This window comes from Leuresthes tenuis, unplaced genomic scaffold (assembly GCF_036924035.1).
Source record: "Leuresthes tenuis unplaced genomic scaffold, fLeuTen1.0.hap1 SCAF_6, whole genome shotgun sequence".
Lineage (NCBI taxonomy): Eukaryota > Metazoa > Chordata > Actinopteri > Atheriniformes > Atherinopsidae > Leuresthes > Leuresthes tenuis.
In genome coordinates this window covers 20570296-20591959 of record NW_027325360.1, presented here as the reverse complement: position 1 = coordinate 20591959, position 21664 = coordinate 20570296, and the positions used below count along the sequence as shown (strand labels likewise).

Genomic DNA, 21664 nt, shown 5'->3' with positions numbered 1-21664 from the left:
AAGTTACCACGACTTGTCTTGGAGAAGAGCCGTTGAGAGTCAAATCAAACCTCTCTCTCTCTCTATATATATATATCTATATATAGATATGAGATATATGTAAAATTGCTATCTGTAACTAAATCTGAGTCTGAGTCTTGCCGTTCATTATGCAAGTGACACCACCACTCATAATAAAGGTGGCATATTGTCAAGTGTGAGCCTGCTAGTTGGAGAGGAGGTAATGGTGTGGGGTATACGGATTTAACAGTCATAGGCCAAATGAGATGGGATGTACAGCTTCATAAACCCAACTTAACAGAAAGACAGATAAAATTACAGAGTTTGAAAGTGGGGTCCACCCCTTCCCTCATCCTCTCACACTCTCATCCTTCCCTCCACCCCTCTCCTTATCTCCCTTCTTTAACCCACACCTGAACCTGCCAGCTCTGTGTTGTTGAGAATTTTCCGGCAGCTCTTCGACATCTCACTCTCGCCCTGCCTGTCAAAGACCGCTGAGGGCAGAGAGAGAGCAAGAGGATGTACTGATGAATTCTCTCACAGAGCAGAGAGTTCACCTCTCAGGTAATCCTATAAAAAGCCAAGGTGAGATGCTCCTCTGCCTCCCACTCATTATAGCATCTTTACCCTGCACCGCAGACACTGCTCTTCTCCTAGAGGTATATATGGATGGTGGTGCATGAAGGTTGGGGGGAGTTGGGCAGGCTGGGGCAAAGAGAGAGTGGAGAGGGAGACCTTCTAACTATGCACACAAGGCTTGCACGTTGCACCGCATGCGCCACATCTGTTAGACTTTTTTTTGTATCTCTCCTTCTTCTTCTCCGTCTCTCTCCTTCTTTTTCTCTTTTTCTCTCTGTGTCCCCTCCTCCCCTCCACTCCCCTCTCAGTTCCTTTTTTAATCTTTTATTCATAGCTTAGCAGGTGATGAAAAATTTATGCCCTGAGTCTGGCATTGAAATAAATGCAAAACGAAAACAGAAGCAGTTTATACTGACAGTCTGAATATCTCTATCTAGAACAAGGCTGTTCACTGCAAATCAGGAAACCTGGTGCTCTCCTGTTAACTCCACCATGTAAATGGTGCTTTGTGGCTTGCTGAGAAGCCAAAAGATTAGTGTGTTTTGTTTCTCTCTTTACTCACCTCCTTTCATCTCACCAGAGGGGTGGGAAGTGGACACTTTTTTTTCTGGGCACCACATTTCAAATCTTTTTCTGTAACTCTCCTCCCACACCCCCCCTTCCCCCATTCTGTTCGTGACGTGTTCTCATGTAGCCGATCAAAGTGGGCAAAGTCTTAGATTTGTTCTTCTACATGATGGTTGTGTGTATTCTCAGGTGGTGTCTGTGTGGGTTTGTACGTGAATGTGACCCCAATTTAGCAAAAAACTTTAGAGTCCCCACTTGGGCTAAAAACAGACCCACACATACAGATACATATATACCCATCGTCGCTAACGGCTTATAAGAGAGTCTTTCCCTCTCTTTGGAAGTGTTATACAGAGGCTAACTCTCCCCACCAGCCCTGTTGCTGTTGGTTTTGAAAGTGTTAACCCCCGCCCATCCTTCTCCATCCTTGATTTTATGGAACACGACCAAGCCAAAAGAAGACAAAAACTATTTACACAATTTATTTAAAAAAAAACAAAAAAAAACAGCAGTGTTTTTTTTTTTTTAAAACACCTTGCAAAAGAAGTTGTACAAATGTTTTACCATGATTGGTATTAAACATATGGACACCTCGTGCTTTTTAACCTTGGTTTTGTGTGTGAGTGAGACCAGCTAAGTGACTAAGAACGTGCACATAAACATGACTGTGTACTGCACAGCTGTGTGTGCATATTTGGTACGTTGTGAAGTCCCGCTGTCAGCTGTAATGATGTGTTGTGGTAGAGTGCTGAGAGCGAAGAGGCCGGCTTGGCCTCAGCAATGGATCTAACTACCGATCTGATATTCTCTGACAGCCCAGGAGGAAGAGAGACAGAGATTTAGAGATAGAGGTGGGAGTGAGAGGAGCAAGACCTGATTTTGGGCAGAGAGGAGGGATGGCAAGAAGTTTGAGTCAAGAGAAAAAGCAGTGAGGAGAAAAATGTGAAGGAAAAGACAGAGCTAAAAGAATAAGGAACTGGCATTTCTCTGACAGCTTCGTGTGGATATACTGAATGTGTAGCTCCTTTTGGTGCAAGCAATAGACTGGATGGAAAAGATGGACACAGCCACCTTGATGTCATTTTTGGATGTTTTTTTTTTTTTTTTTTAAATGTTGAGTTTGGCATTTGGCTGTAAAGGTGCACAAAATATAAAAATGTGTCGTTATTGCAATATCAACATCCACAATATATACATACTGAAAAGGCATTTTGACTTGAAATGCGACATGCATATATGAAATATTATGTCAAAATTACACACAGAGGAATTCCTTTTTTACACTTTCTACAAGAATTATCAGCATGCACAGAAGTGGAATACAGTCTTCTGAGACACATTTGGGGGGGTGAGCACTTATCGCAATGGAGGTGGACATACTGAACTTGCTTGTGGGGAAAAGACTTGTTGACTTAGATTTTTTTTTTTTTTGTGAGAAATTGACGCTTTTTGAATGAAGCCAACCCCCAGAAGCTCCCCGTGGTATTGCCTTTACAGAAACTTCTGCCTTGGCTCCACTTTTCAGACTGGAATGCCACTATCATCTTTTTTTATGATGCAAATATGTTTTCATTTTGGTCACTGATATCGAAATGATGTTGCTTTCTACTGCAAGACTTAAAACGGTTAATTTACAGCCAAGCATATTTCTCTGGGAATTATCCGTGTATTTTTTGCAGTAGTGTATTTGTTAGTGAGTGGATATACTTTCAGATATGCATGTGTGTGTCCCTGGCCTTGCCCCAGTGCCACAGTGCCAGTCTTTGGCAGAGCGTGGCAGTGTGTAGCGAGGACAAGTTGCCCAGCAATTAAATAAAGATCTCTAATTGGCTGCTTCATATTAGGGTCAGCAGCTGGAGAGAGAAGAGAGGTTTGTTTCGTGCTCTTCAGCACACACTCACGAAGCGACTGTGTGTATACATGTTGCGCGCGCACTTTCTCACACTCATATACTCGAATACACAAACACACGCACCTCCTGAACAAAATTCAATTATTAATGGACTGATTGCTCGAGTGGAGCTTCTCTGGGAATCTGAACCTGCCACACTGAATAAAATAAAACCACTGCTTTACATTTTCATTATACCAAACCGTGTTTTAAATTGCAAATGTATCTTGAAAATCCACCGTTGCCCCTCCTTCCTTAGCCCCCTTCCCCACCTTTTCCTTGCTGTCTCAGTACAGCAACCCCACTCCACTTCCCATACACCTCCTCCTTGTCCCTTTCCTCACCAGTTACATGTATCCTTGCATTCGAGCACACACACACACACACACATAGACGCATATTTTACTGTCGTGGTTTGTGTGTGTACAGCCACCATTAGACAGTCTTATTAAAGGGAAAGGCTGTGTGTGTTTGTGAGGGAGAGGAGTTGTGTGCATGAGGAAGTGCTTCTGGGCCACGGTGGAGCTCCTTCGCTTATTTGCAATCAGGTCAGACAGACAGCACAGCCACATACACCACTGTCACCTCCCTCTAGACTTCCCTTCCTCTCTCCTCTTCTCTCCCCATCCCTCTCTTCTATCTCTCCTCCCCAGCCCCACCAACTCCAGCCCCCCTCTTCTGTGTTTGTCTCTAGCACCAGTGAAATAGCACATTTTGTCAGGACTTTGATATCTCAATTATCTCCTTCGTAATACAGAGTACATTCCTCTTTGTTTCGCCAACTCACTCCGTCATTTTCCCTCCACAGCTTGCCTTGCCCCTGCTGCCCGGTCTCTAAATTTCCATTTCTAATTTATCTCTATATAGTACATCATCACCTTGGTTGTCTTTATTCTGTAATCTGGTTAACTAACCAAAATACTTGTTTCACCACTTGTGTTCTCATGTGACAGGGTTTTTATCGATTTCACATCTGTTTGAGTGTGTCTGGTCAACTTGTCTGCTCACATTCAACACAAGCTCCTAGTCTTATTGTACATACAATGTTTTCTAGAATCTTTCTCATATGTGGTCCTTACTGTAGTGTTTGTTGTTTACACTTTCAGTGGATCTCTTGCCAGTGAAGTTACTAAGGGATGATGGTTTTGCCATTGCTCTTTCCCCCTCTTGCCGCCGTGTTGTAAATTCTACTACTACTCGTTTCCTCTTGTGTTTATTCCAATCAAACTGCTTATAGTGTCGGTGCAGGAAATCTAAATTGCGTGTCCTCCGTGTGCACCGAAAGGATTGTCCGATGAAAAAAGCGACCTGACACGGGGTGTTTACAGAAGTAAAAATGAAAGATAAGTGGCGAAAATTAAGTAACCATCAAAATCACTTTAATGTTAGTGTGACAGTCTGCAACAGGAAGTAATGCGATGGAAATTTACATATTGTGGAATATTTTGTCTAGATTCTCTTGTGTTCTGTGCCTCAATCTTAGCTGTCAAAATACAGTCCCCCTCCTCCTCTTTCATCCTAATATAAATTGCATGCAGTCATACAACAGGGATCCTCTGTTATCTGTGATTAATCTCACCTTGGGACCTCTCTCTTCTCTGATGTTTCAGAAACTTGTTTGTGCATGTATGTATAAGTGCATATTCAGGTGTGCTGTACCATATGTGGATCTACAGAACACCTCCATATTCCTTAGTGTGTCTTGCCAATAAATCTGTATGTGTGTTGCATTTTTATGCTTACCCTTCTCTTTGTGCTTCTATTTCTCTGTTCTGTTTCATTTTAACATTTGTGTGACTTGTGTGCGTGTTTGTGTGTGTCTGTCTATCTGTACATGTTAAAGTGCTCATGGTGAGGACAGAGAGGCTCATGGGAGTTGTGCTAAGGGCCATAGTATCACACTCCACTGTCTCTCAGGGCACATTGTTTATGCATGGGGCCACATATGCAGCAGGCACAGACACACAATACATTCTGCCAGAGACACTCTGAGGTTGTGTGACTGCATGCTTGTGTGCATATAAAAGGCTGTACTTTGTGTGTGTAGCCATATATACTTGCCAATTTATGGTTTCAAGCTTGTGCACATGGTTTTGTTTTGTTTTTTATGTGTGTGTGTGTGTGTGTTCATGCAAGAGAGGCTCCCATCACGATTACAGCCCACAGGGGCAACAGTGATCTCATCCACTGGTTTCCATCTCTAACGTGTCGGCACCCCACCGGCCATGTTGTTTACCTTCACACTGTTGCTCTCTGCTCTCTAGGAAGGTGTTCCCACAAAGAAGAAGAAAAAAATCCTCCATTTTCACATATGTATGTAGTTGTACAGTATGTCCACGTGTGTTTGTTGGAGTTTGAGTTTGTGTGTGTGGGTTTACCAGCCAGACAAGTTGAAGGTCAAGCACTTCTGCCTGCTATCTCCTCCTTCCTTATGCTTTCTCCCAGAGAGAGAGGAAAGCATGTGCCAGATGTCCTGTTAATAATCACCCCTCAATCCTTTCTGACTTCTCCTCCATTTTTCCATCTCTCCATCCTCCTTTTCTTCAGTCAATTAACTTCTTTATCCTGTAATAGTGACTGTGACAAAGATTCTGTTGCCTGCACTCTGGTTTCGCACACATTAATGAATACCTTACTGACACAGCATATACATTATACTTTCTCCTTTTTATCTGCTTTAAGAATGGATTTTATGATGGCCATTTTTCCCAATAACACATCAGTGCATTCATTCTTGTACAGACATATTCATGGACAATCTTTTTTTCCTAGCTCTGACAGCTTTGGCCAAGTGATGCCTTTGCTGATGTCATTCTCACAGCTCTGTTTAACACTTGTAATAAAGGCGGTACTGAGTAACAACTGTATAGCTTTACTGATGTAAATTGCAGAAACTTACCTGAGTGATGTTTTTTCTCTGTTTCTTTATACAGAAGAAAATCTTTTTAAACTTTTTTGCCAATCTCACTTTTTGCAGACTCACTATCTTACATTAGTAGATTTATGAATCAACATTTTGTGACACTGTTAGGGATACTTTTGTGTCACATTTATCTTGCATTATGTTACCATTGCCAACCAGTTGGGTAGTCTTGGAGAAAGTCAGGTGGAGATGAAGCAATTTGAATGCCCTTGACATAAACTACTGACAACTAAAATGCAACGTTTCCAAGTTAAAATATAGTGAATGTAAAAAAGGTAATAATTTAAGTACAGCAAATTTTTTTATTTTTTAAATGCTCAACGTAAAGTAAAAGCAAACAAAGGCAGTACGTCTTAAACCCTGTTTTTACACTGTTGCCCTTATGAAATACTTAAGAAAGACTTTGTTGTAGAAATGTTGAAAACCATGCTATAGAGAAATGGCATGTATCTCTTAAAGATAAATCTGCCTCCACAACAGGTAACAACATGAGAGCCAGTGATGTCATAGATTTAGCTGTGTGGTAGTAGGAGGTTTCACCTGGGCTACTGTACCGTTGTCAGGTGTTTTCTTCCCGTCCACTCTGCACCCTACCTTTTCATCTTTATAGCTCTATAATGTATGTGCCACACTGATGTCACAATCTCTTATTAAATCACATATATGCTCTGTGCGTGTATGTCAAGAGTGGCTGTGAGAGAAACGTGTCATTGCAGCCTTGACAACAAGGTGGCACTCTGCACTAAGGCAAATCCCCTGAGGCTTTGTTTTTTTTTCAAATCCCCCAGAGGACACATATATCCAGTGCTCCTCTGTGTATGTGTCTGTATTCTGTGCTTGAATGTGATTCTACCTAGATGCTCTTTCCCCAAACTTTTTTTTGTCCTTACTTTGTGACTCCTGATGTCTGCCCCTGACCATGTTACCTTGATGATTAGTGTGCATTTATGTTAATATAAAATGTATGATACAATCATATATGATAGCGTAACGCTGAACATCTTGTGCTTGGGAAAAGTCCCCTTCAGCAGGGTTTCAACAATCGATTGGGATTATTGTTGCTCTCACATAAACTGAAAGCATGTTTATTGAATGAGTCACACTCATGTTAAGAGAAATATCTCATCGTCCAAACTATTACTGTATCAAGTGGAAAATGTCAAAGCAATTCGGTTTGGCTAGAGACAGAGATGTCACAATTAGATTTGGCATTTTTATAGTACTTTACTTCTGAATATTGCAAGTTTTACTAAATGCTTTTAGGTGAAGTTTAATTGCACTTCATTACACACACACTGACTCACACACAGACTCACATTCACAAGCACACAAGGAAAAAAAGAAAGGAAAGAAGCTTAAACGACCAATTTAATCAAGGATAGTGGCAACTACGTAGGAGAGTCTGTGTGCTTTGTGAGTTTGTGTGAGCGCGTTTGCGCGCTTGAGTGGTGGTCTGTGCGTCTCTGTTTGTCCAGGGCTACAGATTAAACTTAATTCAATATCACATGAATTGTCACATTTGTTCCAAAACAGTCGATTCGGTTATTGATTAAAACATTCTTGTATACAGTCATTGTGAAAATAGATATCTGGGTATATGCAATGCACAATACATGGGAAATCTTGCAGTTGGACCCCAAGTAACATTGTTTAACATTCATAGATAAATAAGCTTATAACAGAACTTTTTTCATCGTTTTTCGTTCTTTTAACAGCAAAATCTGTATCCTGCTTACTTACTGCCTTAAATTCTGTCATATGCAATGGTGTAAATCCTTGTTTAGTATGCTGGGAAATGCTGGGAAAAGAAAGGAAATAATTCTCATCATGTTACCTTAAGACACCCAACATAACAGGGCTTATATTCTGCAGGTCTATGTTCTGCCTAACAGCTTTGCAAATTATTAAAAGTTGTAGCTCACGGAGTACATCAGCGAACATTAAGTAATGTGCCTTTTTCTTTTCCATACACTTAACATATTCTGTGGCATAACTATGTTTAAGATGGCCAAACAAATTGGTTTTATTTCCCCTCTTATTGTATTCATAGCCTTTGTTTTGCTTGGTGTTTCCTGAAGCAAAGGTGTGTTCACCCAGCTAACGCAGCTGATCTCTTCTAAACCCGTAGTTACCTCATCTGCACCCACGACTGCTTTTGTTTTTCCATCATTGGCTGAATTTAGTTGTCCTTGTTATCTGTCATAGTTGAGTTACACTGGTTAAAATTGACAGCTGAGAGATGGGAGGAAGCATACCAAGACTGTGAGCACAGCTAAGAGACAGCAACTGGTTGTTCGCTTAAAAGGAATAGTTTGAATTGTTGCTGTTACTGTTATTAAAAGTTTTGGCAATTCCAAAACTTAAGGGGTGGGCTGACTGCCTGTATGAATTCATTCATTTGTCAAGCATACAGATAAGAGGGAAATCATATCAGTTAAGTCATAAAGTGATGAACTGACTTATCTGATTAGTTGCTTGTTTGCCTCTTCTTTTGTTCCTTCCTTTATATTAGTCCAGATAGCAGTGTGTGAGTTTACTGTTGTTACTGGAAAGAGAATACTGGCAATTGTGCTTAGAGCCATCTGCAGCAGACCTCAGACTGCAACATCTGTGAAACCTACACATACACACACACACACACACACACTCACCATCCCATGAGGAGTATACACTTCTGTGTTGTCACACCGCTGTTATGTAGCTGTCTTATACTGAGCATATGGCACTAACCCTTCCCCCCCCAGCCTTAAGGTCCAGCATCAGATGTGACAAGCTATGTAGAATTAGTCTCAATTCTACTTCATTATAAAGAGTAGTTATTCGGATTATGTTGAGGTCACTCTCATAGCAACTGTCAAATTAGGGCACATTTTGATTTGATTGCCCATCTACGTGCCAGGAGATGCAATGATGACCAATTTTCAGCCTGCTCTTCAATGAAGACTGATTTGTAATGGCCGTGTTGGGTTTAGTTGATGACTAAGGTCAGCCAAAACTTGTTCTCCCACGCTCACTCTTATTATGGTACAATCTAGCATGCAGCTGATAATAGAGATGCACAGCAAAATCTAGCTCTTTTTTTTTTTAAAGCTCAGCGGCTGACGTGTTATATACTACACACCACACATTATTATCTGTAATTTCTCATATCGAATGCATATATGCACCTCTGCTTTAACACTGAGTTTGCAAGTGTTGTTTCATTACAAGACATCTGTATGCTCAAGCCTAATTTTTTCACTGACATATTCCCAGTGAAGTATCAGAAACCTTCTTTCTGTCCCTCCAAATATGATGTTTATTTGACTTGATTGTATTGGTATTTGTACTGAAGCTCAGGGCATACATATTGTCAGGCAGACACTAATCACCCTGCCATTGTGATGATTGAATGTTCATTTCTCTGTTAAGGGTCAATTTATTTATTACCAAGGTACATTGTCAGATTTTTCCACAATTTAACTGTGATCACTGCTATTAGGACGTAAGCTGATAAAAAATTAAAAGGTTTTGATTGTGCTCTTGACTTTTAGCACTGGAGCAGCAAGAGAAATAATTGTTTCCATTATCATTTCTAAATGAATACTTTAAGCTGTCATTTTATTGGGTTAAAATCTCCTTGTGCTGCCTTTATTTGTTTTGTTTGCTATGCTAATGCAATGTTAAAATTTGTGACTCATACCAGGTGTTATTTGTTTAGATAGATCAGTATTTGGAGACTACAGCCCCTGCCAGGCTGCCAGTGTTTAATTGTACTGTATATGTATGTTTTATGTATTAATACAAAGAGTATATCGATATGAATCCACTGTTCTGGGTTTTCAGGAGGATTTATGTTAATATTGAATGAACTGTGTTTGAAACTGTGCCCTTTTACAGACACATATTTCTCTAAAGTTTAAGGGTTCAGAAATGGCTGTACACTCCGCTGCTAAATGTTTTCTGAGGCAGCTGTGACTGATTTTAACATTAGTTCAGGCACCAAAGAGCTTGCTTGAAGCTAAGTTTATTGTCACCATTTGTGTGGTCAAAATTGATGTCGCAGTACCTGGTGCACCTGGCACTTTGAGGTAGTGGAGCCTGTTGTACAGTTTTTGTGACCTGTTGCGCGCCGTGTGAGTGGCACATTAGAAAACCACAATAGCTACAGGAAAGAGTATGCCAGCAGGTTCATCTTTTTAATCATATATACAACATATAAACAACTATTTCATAACAGCAAAACTGTTTCTTTCAGATGCATGATATACTGCTTAAAGGTATGTAGTGTAAGCTGAAAGTGTGTTGAAAGGTGCACAAGTGCACAAGTCTCATGAATGACCATTTGCATGGTTTTCTCTTTATAATTGCAAAGGAAGTCCAGAATGGATACAGACATATATGTTTCCACTTCAGTGTTGAACAAAATACTTAATGACTGGAACATCATAGAATCCACCCAAGCCTGCAATTCTTTATGCTGATTAGAGAGAAAAAAATCTACATAAAAAAATGGAAATAACAAAGGTTTGAAAAAAAAAAAAAGAAACATCTTTTAATCCAAAGCATGCCATCTCATCTGTCAGACGAGGTCTGGCTTACGTGTTGGGAATGCAATGCTGTGAGTGGAGCTGGTACGCTGGCATTTATTGACCACTACAATCACAGGACTTTTTCACAGGGAAAGTATGGAATGCCCTTCACTGGTCAGGGCAATCAACTGTCAGTTAATTTGAGATGCATACCACTTGCTACAGATCATACCGTCTTCAGATATGCCAACAAGTCTGAAGTAGAGTTACCTACAGTGGAGGCCTGGGATGGTTTAAAGCACCTATTGCTGATCTGTATGTGTCAACCACCTCATTTGCTGCATATGATTTTCCCCCAAAATTTGATGTTGGGATTGTGTATGACTTTATCTGCATCTGACTGCTTACTTTTGTAACCCTAAACTCTTGGTTTTGGTTGTAATAAAAGAGAAATCTTCATCACAGCCCCTTTGATATAGATATATCCCTACTCAAATTAAAGTGGAGCTTTGACACTGTGGTATCTGTTGTTTAATTTCAAGTTGAGTGGGCTGAGTCACAGGCCTTGTAGAACAAAAAACATTTGACTGTCCAGATGCTCACAGCCTGACAGGTATGTGTCATATTTGAATCACAAGATTCAAAGTGCCTCTTAAAGCCGTAGCTTTTTTGTTCATGCACACAGATTTTTACTTTTGACAGCTGGCACATCTGGCATTAAAGTTTCACAAATGCATTGACTTTTATGATTCCAAAAAAAGAAAAAGAAAGGAAAAGAAAAGAAAGATACAGATTAAACCCTTTTTTGGCCGTGTTGTCAACCCTGCATAAATTCCTATTTGATCGTGGGAGTCCAATCCTGACTTAGTGTTTACCTCATCACTGACCCCCTCCCCTCCTAAAAAAAAGCCCCAACCCTCCAAAAGTGAGAGTGCTGATTGCTTTAAAATACCATACAGACACGTTGGCAGCCATTAACTGTGGTTAGAGAGGACCAAGTAGAAAGCCAGCCCTTTTATCCCAATTACTCTGCTCCCTCCCATCCTCCCCCTCCTGCTGGTTTGTGTATGTCAGAACTGCGTAATTTGGCCCAATGTATGGCCCAGCGTGCCACAGTTAATGAGGGGCTGTTTGAGAGTTAAATGCACATGAATAATCATTGGGGAACTGGAGCTACAGAGAAAAGAAGAGAGAGATTTGAATATCAACACATGCAGTGTGAGTTGAGGGTCTGCATGATCAGAGAGAGACAGTGTATAGAAATGTTACAGGTCAGCTATCAGTATGAATGACCCAGAGGCAATTTTCTACTATATGGAACCAATGAACATCTGATATTTCTTTATACTTGAGTACAAGTAGCTTTGAGAAAAAAAATAAATAAATAAAAAAACTTATGTATGCAGTGAAGGCAGTGGCCACTGTGTAAACATGCATGAAGGAAGTTCATCATATGTATCTATATATATATATCTATATATATATAGATATATATATATATAAAAATTGGAATACCAGACACCTGCCAATTGTGTTCATGATTAAGTCTCCAGCAAGAGGAGATGAGCTCTGTGTTTTCCCTCCAAGGTATGAGCACATGTGTCCAAAATGGACTTCAAGGCAAAAACTCAGTGGCTGCAGTTAGCTCTATTGAATAGCTGGCGTGATGGTTTTGGCAGCTAAATTGCCTGTTGTTGATATGTTTGCAGGCCTTTCAGGTGTTTGCATAGCTTGCGGTGGATAGATGAGTTGATCCTACTCCAATGGAAGTAAACAGCATAGTTCTTATGCTGAGATCCAGTGAGAAGTCTGTCCAAAAATGCAAAACAGCTGCTAGAGATGTTAAAGTTTGCCTTGTATGTATAGTTCGTTGCTAATTGCAGCATAAATGTTGCCAATCAGCTGCAATTTTATTTGCTTCCTAACAGCAACAAGCCAAATGAATCAACACTACAAAACCCAGGGTGTTGTACTGAAACCACAAATCCAAATCCAAGTGCTGATTTAACACACTAATTAGACCACGGTGCAGGGGTGTTTAAACATGCAGGGGACCCTGTGCTCCAACAAAGGCCCACTCTGCCCAGTACCAGCTATCAGAGAGAAGGAGTGTAATGGTAGAAGTCAAAACAGGGCCATTCATTTGCTCTTGTTGAGCTAAGTGCATTCTTGGCTCACAGTTGGGGGGCATCGCACAAGACTGTGCGGCTAAAGCCAGAGAGCCCATTTGGGGAGGCAAATGTCACCATGTCACACCGCCCAGCATCTCTGCATCTTTCTCTCTCTGGCTGGTACCCTGCCGTGCCCTTCAGCTGTAACTCTTTCTCTGTTTACATCTGTTTCTGCTTTCTTTGTCTCTTGCTTTTTCAACCCGTGTCTCACTCTCAACCCCCTCATCATGCCTATCTCACTGTCTTTTAAATCAGTTACTGCTCACATAGAAGCTCTCCACATTGCGCCTACCTTAACAGCTCTCCAAATGTTGCCCTCACTGCTCAGCTTGTTTTGTGTATATGCCCACATTTATCCATTTCTCTTCCGGCACAACTTTTTTCTCTCTAGTCATCATGCAGCCTCAGCTGAACTCTGAAAGCAGGTTGCTTTTTCATAACATTGCACTCTGTCACATTTAGTATTTTCATCCATTTCATTTCCTAGCTTCCTTTATTCCTCTGTCTGCTAGAGCACATTTTCTATCGTGTTTATAGGAGAGAAAATGCGGCTTAACAGGCGGTGATCACGGCAAACACTGTGATCTCCTTTATCCTTCACATCCTCCATTCCCTCTGTTTCTCCCTTACTTTTCTTCTCTCCCTCCCTGTGATGGAGACTGTTTCATCTTTCTACTGTCTGTTTGCATTGGAACCAGAGCGTGCCCTATAGTTTGCATGTTGCCACTCGATCTCAAAACCAAACAGTATGCATGCGCTTTCGGCCTGGTAAAACGTTGTATAAGGCAGCAACGACATGTGTGGAGCTGCCAAGATAATGAATAGGCGACGCAGCTCATGCATGCTAATGTTATGTTGTAAGCAGTTTTGTTGACAAGTGCTAATACTTCTTTCATACTATCATCAAAAGCAGCTAATACAACAGCCATTACTCCGCAGCACTCCATGCAAGACATGATGGATTGTGACCTTAATATAGGTTAGCTGAGTTTTGAAAGTTAAACAACCTGCAATAAATCACAGAATTATTACAATGCACTTTAATTGGTTAAGGACTGTTTATTTCCTAAAGAGGTAGGAAAAATTGAGTTTCTGCACTTTTTAATTTGCAAAGTGCATTTTCATTACAAATGGCAGGTTAATATTACCCTCCTTTGTCATGCAAAATACGCAACACACTGGCAATCTATTAATTGGACAAAAATGCGGTGCCAGCGTAAATCCTCTTCCTCTCTCACTCTGTCTCCCTCTCTCCACCTATCTGGTGGTAAGAGGTGGTAACATCGATCAGAACCAGAGACCAGGGAGACAAACTTAAACACTTGTTCTCACACCATGCCAGGCCTTATCTCCTGATGAAAATGCAGCAGCTAAACAGAAAGAAAATAAACGCAAAATAAAGCTGACAGGCTATTGTCTGCTCTATGTCAGCAGCTTATTAAGAGATAGTAAATATGAGAGACGTGTTGGTAATTATGCCTGCCCCCTGTTGGTTTTGGATTTCAGCTCTTCCATCCAGCAACAGCTCATGATTCATATAGCAGAGGATGAAGCTGCTGCGCCTTTTATTTCAGTCATTTTTCAAATTAAAAATATGTAAGATACAACATGCTTAATACAACAAAATACTATCTTCAGGATGCCTCATTATCATATTGTATACACCTTATGATACATCAAACATTATAAAATCAGCATTTACAGTTGCTCTTATTTCCTTTAATCTGTTTTGTTGACGTTCTTTTTTCTTTCTCACATGCATGAGGCCACATCCAGAGCAGCAACATTTGATTAAAGTTCACCAATAAGTGCCAGTGATGTGTTTTGCCATCAGTCAATTTGAATTAAACAGTAAAAGCTTCCATCTAGAGATTTGTTTAGAGAAAACTCCAAAAACAAATAATTTTTAAAAAGCAGTCGCTGCAGTAGTTGAACATATTTTTTCATTTCCCTTTTTCACCCTTGAAACTGTGCCTTTTTACACAATTTGTTTTGCAGAAACCAACACATTGTGACTGTTTTTCTAGCAAATTTAATAAACCATAATCTAATACAGTTACATGACTGAGAGAGCCTCTATTATGCTCAATAGAGGTTGATGTTTCTGTTTTTGGGCCTCTACTATATTATTCTTTATTATTTTTTGTTTTATTGTTCATTGTTGCTGTACCTCTTTCTACTGAAACAGTCCATTTTATATGCCTTTCCCTTCAAAGGGTTAGCTGATTTGCCAAAGCTTGAGGCAGCCGGTCATTCTGTGTTTGACGTGTGCTGCAGGTAAGTGATGGAGAGACCTGGACAGTTCAGGCATTTCAAAGCATTTCTTTGTTGTTGACTTTGTAACTTTGAGGACCTTTTACATACACCAAAAACATCATGTGACAAATGGAAGGAAAGGGAAAACTCAACAAGATTCAGATGTCTTCCTTTGTTGACTTGACTCTTAATGTCACTCTTTACATTGCTTTTGTCATCTTTATCTCTTTAAGTTCCTAAAATACTTACAGGTGTAAAGTAAATCTGAGCCTGTTTATACCTAGCATTAACATGCATCTTCAGATGGGTCCACACAGCATGCGGACCATTATAGGGGCATCAGTTGTAGGATCAACAAATGTTTCTGCCAAATTCTGTATTGCATTCAGTGACCTCAACAATATCAATGGAGGCATTAACATGTATTTTTACAAGCATTTCAACGTGCTTTGCTATGGATGTGCAATAAACGAGATGTTGCATCAAACAAGTGGAATCTAACTTTCTGTCCTACAATATGGAATAATTACTGAACATTACACGTGAATCACAATTCTTTTTTTTTTCTTTTATTGTGACATCAGTCTAGGATTTTGAACTTGTAACTGCAGGTTCATTTTGAATGAATATAAAAGACATTAAAGGTAAAATATGAAAATGTAAAAGTCCCTGTACCACTGTACCCTGAAATATCAAGTACTAGTTTGAATATAATTTTATTTATTTATTTGATTTTTAATAATCTATTCATTTGTTTATTTGTGGCTTTGGTTGTTTCCTTGTTTTTTTCTTATTTATTTATTAGTTTGTAGCTGCGTTCTTTAGTTTGACAGGTGTTCGTTGTAATATCTGTGGTCTAACAAATCACTTTATAAAGAGTCAGTGGTGGGTTAAAAGCTTATTAATTTATTCTCTTTATTTGCATTGAGTTCACATATGGGTTGAAACAATGTGAATCTTGAAGACTGTGACTATAGTGCTGTATGACTCCCTGATGGCAGCATTACGACACGTTGCCAGCTGGCTTTGACAGGGTGCCACCCAGACATGTCACACTGCTGTCCTGTGTCTCTAACCCCAGCCAACACACACACACACACACTCACGCACAACACTCAACACACAACACAACTCACATACAAGCTAAATCCCCTTGAGGCCATCACTCACCCGTCATTTTTTTTGATGCCTCGTAGACCAATCAGGCTTTGTCTCATGAGACGCAGTGTCACACATTTAAGGATGCATGACAAAGTGCTCCTTGATTTCCCAGTGGCCACTGTCTGCAGCCTGCTCGCGCCTCTGAACAGGCAAGAACGTACACACACCAACTGCTTGCTCACACCCTCAACATTCATATGTGATCGAGGATACGTGTCAAAGGACATTACGTCAGCAGAAGGGGAAATGATGAGAGTTTGGACTGGAGGGCAGTCCATTTACAGTTGTTTAAGACAGTGAGAGACAAGCTGAATTGCTGGTAATTGATGTTTTATGACAGGATGTTTGTCATTTTATTTCCAAACTAAAGGATGTTAAGCTAAGTCATCAGTTTCATTACACAAAACTGTCAATGTCACACGAAAGCACGTGTTTCTGCCACTATATATCGTGGTTAATGTGCAATGCAGCAGGCAATGCTGGTCGTTGGGAGCTAAAAACATGCATTATTACTCATGTAAGGTGATAAGCAGTCATTGGGTTATTTTAGAATGCTCTTGGTTTGCTCTGAACCCTCAATCTATCTGCAGTTGGGGAACATCCGCGGCCTGCATGCACACTGTCATGATGGAGAGAAGCCTCTCTTTGATTCTGACATTTTCGAACAAGGAAAAAGCTCTGTGGTTGACCTGTAATCTTTTTCTTCCCCCTCTTTGTTTTTCTGTGTTTCTGCTCTTTCTCTAACTTTTTCTTGCGTGTGGATATTGCTTTGAGTCGCACAAAATGATAGGGCTTCTGAAACACTGTAGAACTTTTACAGTAAAAAGCAAGAGTTAGAAATTAGTAATAGCAAGTCTGTTTGAGATGTATGGGTCTCAAAGTTACCTTCACATGACCCTCAAAAACTGTGATTTTGCTCTGGGAAAAAGCATTTTGGACCCATTACCCAAGCCAGTGCGGATCCACTCATATGAGACAGGGCATAGAGGGTGGGGGTAAAGTCGAGGAAAGGTATAGCACCAAAGCTCAATTGCAAACACAGCTTTTATGGTGGATGAAAGCCGAACTTCAATTGGTAAGAGCTTTCAGGGTCCTGTGTAGGGGTGGCATTGAAGAAAGGCATACAGTAATATTAGAAAGCCATTTGTGCCACACTTTTGTACAATTACAGCCTTTTCTCTAAAAATGTGTTGTTTATAATAGGTGACTGAGGCAACGATTGCACTGGAGTAGCTTTGAAGCTGGGAGCTTTGTAGAGATGGGCACAATGCACTAAACAATGAAGAAGAATATAATCTCTATAAATCAACAGTGTGAATCAACATTTAAGTGGCATTGTGTCACCTGTATGCTCATGGAAAATGTTCCATAGGTGAGACTGTTTTTTTCAGATCTCTTTATTTGTGCAAGTGTGTGTGTGAGAGTTACAATAGCAGAGTTTTCCATTTTCAATGCAAGCATAAAGTAAAATGAGAACCCCCCCCCTCCCCAAATTACCCATGTTATCAATCACAACCAATTGCTGTATTCTGTAGAGATAGTAGTCACAATAGTGTGATGTTCTGACACCAGCTGCTGTGAATTTACCATAATTTCTTAGGCAGCTATATGTAATTGTTTGTTACTCATAGCCCATATTTTCTAAAAGCCACCACTGTCTCATGTTTATGTGAGCTAAATCAGTCGTGAATCAATTTACCAAACCACATATTCTGAGCCTGGATTTAAAACCTGGGTTTGTTTTGGTAATGGAGTAATCCTTTTTAATCGAAAATACACACCCGCACAGGTCTTTTTAAGAGAGTTTGATGGATTAGCTTTTCTGCTAAATTCCATGAATGACATCTTGGAGTGGAAATCCAGGTGTGGTGATCCTTTTATTTCCCCCCCTTACTTTTTCTCTAGAAGGTTGAAATTGGTGACTGGTTGGGCAATTTGCCATCAAAATGATGCATGCAAAAAAGAGAGACAGTTACATGTGAGCATTTTTTTATGTAGTTGCTCAATGTCTGCAGTCTATGGATTGCAGAGTTTTACTGTCAACAGTCTGTAAACTGCCTTGTGTACCTTTGTGAATATTACTTTCATACTGAATTCTTCCTCAGTTCAACAGGGCATATCTGCTGTTTTGACCTGAATAATTCTCTTGTTTATTCATGCTTTTTTGAATTATCAACACCTAACTCCTATTTGTCTTTTGCTCTCCTCATCTTCTCCTTTCTGCCTTCTTTCGACTTAGCACTTTATCTTCAATTCACATCCCTTACCTGGATCAGGCATATACTCAGGTGCACTGCAGACAAAGGCAAAGAGAGTGCAAGTTAAGCTACTGTGACCATCTATTTATCCTCCCATCTGTGGCTCAAACATGGCTGTGTCCATTGAGCTGTTTTTTTTTAAAACGCATGGCGTGGAAAGTGAAAGTACCTGCAGCCATGTTTCGCCTGATCTCAGGCATGACGGGCCTGTCATCGAGTGACATGAAACACCTGGATAGGGAGACTAGCCAGCCAAAACTATGATCGCTCGCATGTTTTACTGCTGTCTGAATCAGCTATTAGTTGTTATGACTTTTCATGTTGGATTAGAGCCAATAAAGAAAACAGGGAGGGTTGAACTCCACTGGTAAGGTCATCTTTCTGTGTGGCATCCCTCCTGCATCCTAAAGCTTAGCAGTCAGCCGCACAAAGCTGGGTGTGTCACTTTCTTGTGTGCTTTATTAGTAGTACCTGTAGATATAGTTAAAACACACACACACACAGATATATATCTATATATATATATAGATATATATATATGTATATGTATACACACATGCTGTAAGTAGATTTATCTGTGTGACACAAACAGTCAGTAGGAAGACACGGCTGCCCACAGGTACACACCTTTTCACACACTCTACTCCTGGGGAGTATCACTGTCCGAAGGATTTATAGATCTTAATAGACATTTCTTGCAGCGTCCTGGATGAGGCGTCAGAATTGATGGCATGCAGACTTTTATTACCTGGTATGGTGTGTGTAATTAGGTTAAATAGATGGGGTTGGACATGCATGGTAAAGGCTACATTTCTCACCCTGGCTAAATTTATTGGCCACACTCCGTTCTCTGAGGTCTGCTCTAATGCACTCATTTGCATGAGGGCACATGTAGCTGATGGGTGTGTTACTGTTACATCAACTGCTAAGCACAATGACAAGGGCCAGCTCGTGAATAGCTTGGTTCAGTGGCTGGCAGCGGCCTGGCTCACCAACTGCCTATTAGCTATGATATGAAAGCTGCCTGGCAAGTGTTAGATTGATACTTGACACTTCAAACAAAGCTCATTGTCATTGTAATTACTATACGTTGAGTCTTAATTTCATGGTCGTCCATATTGCCAGCATGATAGGGTTGTCTCTTACTTACATCTTCAGTAACAGCTGCCTATTCAGCCAGTGTATCCATTCGCCTTTCATATATTCAACAGTCTCAGAAATAACGACTTCATAATGACTATAATCACTTCAGATGTAATTATTATGCGTCCCATTAGTACAATTAAATAGTATTTTTCTGAGAAAACATTTTTTCTTTTTTTTTATTCCTCCAGATGTCCAATCAAGTGTGAATCATAGATTAAGTAATAGCAGAAAACTATATGTGTTATGACCTGTTCAGTGTGTAGTCTTTAAAAGGAATCACTTTATACCAGTTATGCTGTCATTTGCTGGAGGGGCCATCCCATCTGTCTGTTAAGGACGCGCTTATTTGAAGTGTATTTGATGAGGTAAGTTGATAATGAGAGTGAGCCGACCAACAGTAATGACAACGTAGGAGCTGAGACAGTACAGTAGCCTAAAGTGGCGGATGGTACTGTTCAGACCTTTATGACCTTCACAGATCCCAGTTTCCCATCCAGTGCTGATTGAATCATCCAGGACAGTTGCATTCGTGTGTCTGTAGCAGTGTGTGTGCGTCTGCAAGTGTGATCTCATTCACCAAGGTCTCTTCCTCCTACTTTATGGGTTTAGGGTTGCAAAAATAAATTTGGAAAGAGGGGCGTTTACATGCACTCACGCTCACACGCCACCTCTGAGTCCAAGGCCAGGCAGTTGGTTTGGAGCAGCTGAACCATGTCACACCACACACATGGATACGCATAGAGGCCCAGACTTTCATTTACTTGAACCTGGCTACTGGCCTGTGCAGGAAGTTGACTTTTACAAGTTCTTTGCTGGGATGCGGGATGCATAGCAAAGCAATTTGTCAAATATCTCTTGTATTTTTTCTGTTTGTCTGCTTGGATTTATTCTCTTCCTTTTGTACTCACATATATTATTTTTCCCCTCATACACTTTTTATTCCCTTCCCTCTTCATATTCAGCTAGTACATGCTTACTATTTTCTCCCTACTCCACCCTACCCCCACACCCTCCAGGCTAAGAGACAGCATAGAGGGGTCTGCTGAAGACAGGGGCCATTGACAGGCTAGAGTGGCAGTAACTTATTGTCTATTGATGGAGTGTGACAAATCATGTGGGAACGCAGGGGTGCGTGGCAGAGAGAGCCAGGGTGTTGACTACGTGAGCGTGCCTGCATGTGTACTTGCATCTTAGATGTATGAGTGTGTGTGCGTGTGTGCCCGCATGTATTTTTGCCTTTTTGTGTCTACGTCTGCATGTGTGTTTGTGTCTAGCATCGTAGTGTGGGGTAGGCGGGCATAGCCAGGACCCTTCACAGCTCATTTAGCCCAAATGGGGCCACCTGGGTGGTGAGAGGGCTCAGCAGGACGGCTCTGGCATTCTGGAGCCCTGCTGACAGCCCCCAAATATAGGGGCTTCGTTGGCCTATTAATCAACACAGCCACTCTGACAAATCACCACAAGTATGACCTAATGAGTGGGGAAAAGGAGGATGAGGTAAAGTAAAGGGGTTGAGACATGATGGAAAAGGTGGAGGGGGCACAAGGATTATATGGCTAAAGGTGAAATCTAAGAAGTGACATAAATAGTTTTGGTCTAATGAAAAGGAAATGAAAGGAGTAGATTGACATTAAAACTGCCAGCTCACGCCTTGGGGGTCAGCCATCAAGTAATAAGAGTTGAATGCTAACATAGTTGTCATCTATAGCTGACCCTTTGACTCTGTAGTCTTACAACAGACCAATTGATTTGTTGTAAAAGACATATTCTAACAGTTCAAAACATCGGTGCCCATTCCACCCACCAATTTCAGTTGCTGCAAAACAAATTAAACTACAAGTGCTTCCTCGACATTTTTTTCCGCAGATGCTTCAGAGCAAATTAGAGGTGTGAAGACGTTTTGATTTTGAGCGCAAACAACATTGATGTATGTCTTCTTCTCTGGTTCCCACCCTGAGGTGAGCCAGCATCTAATCTCTCCACTACCAATCTCGGGCCCAAATCACATTAGGCGGGATCAGAGGTGAAACTGGAGCTTTTCAACAGCAGCCTGTTCTCACTAATGAACCCCCATGGCCATCCACTGCATATTACAGCCACGCTGAGTGAGGGGGAGAAAGTTTTGCAATAATCATTATGTAATTGTACAATGCTTGGGATTCCATTGCCCTGACATTTTGAAAGCTCGATAGCAATATCTT

At 40.7% G+C, this 21664-nt stretch overlaps 1 protein-coding gene across 1 annotated transcript in view; it reads left to right on the top strand.

Annotated features, from left to right (window-relative positions):
* The window catches only part of kiaa0825 (KIAA0825 ortholog), a 111377-nt gene that overhangs the window by 78267 nt on the left and 11446 nt on the right, over window positions 1-21664 (top strand). The window lies entirely within an intron of this gene.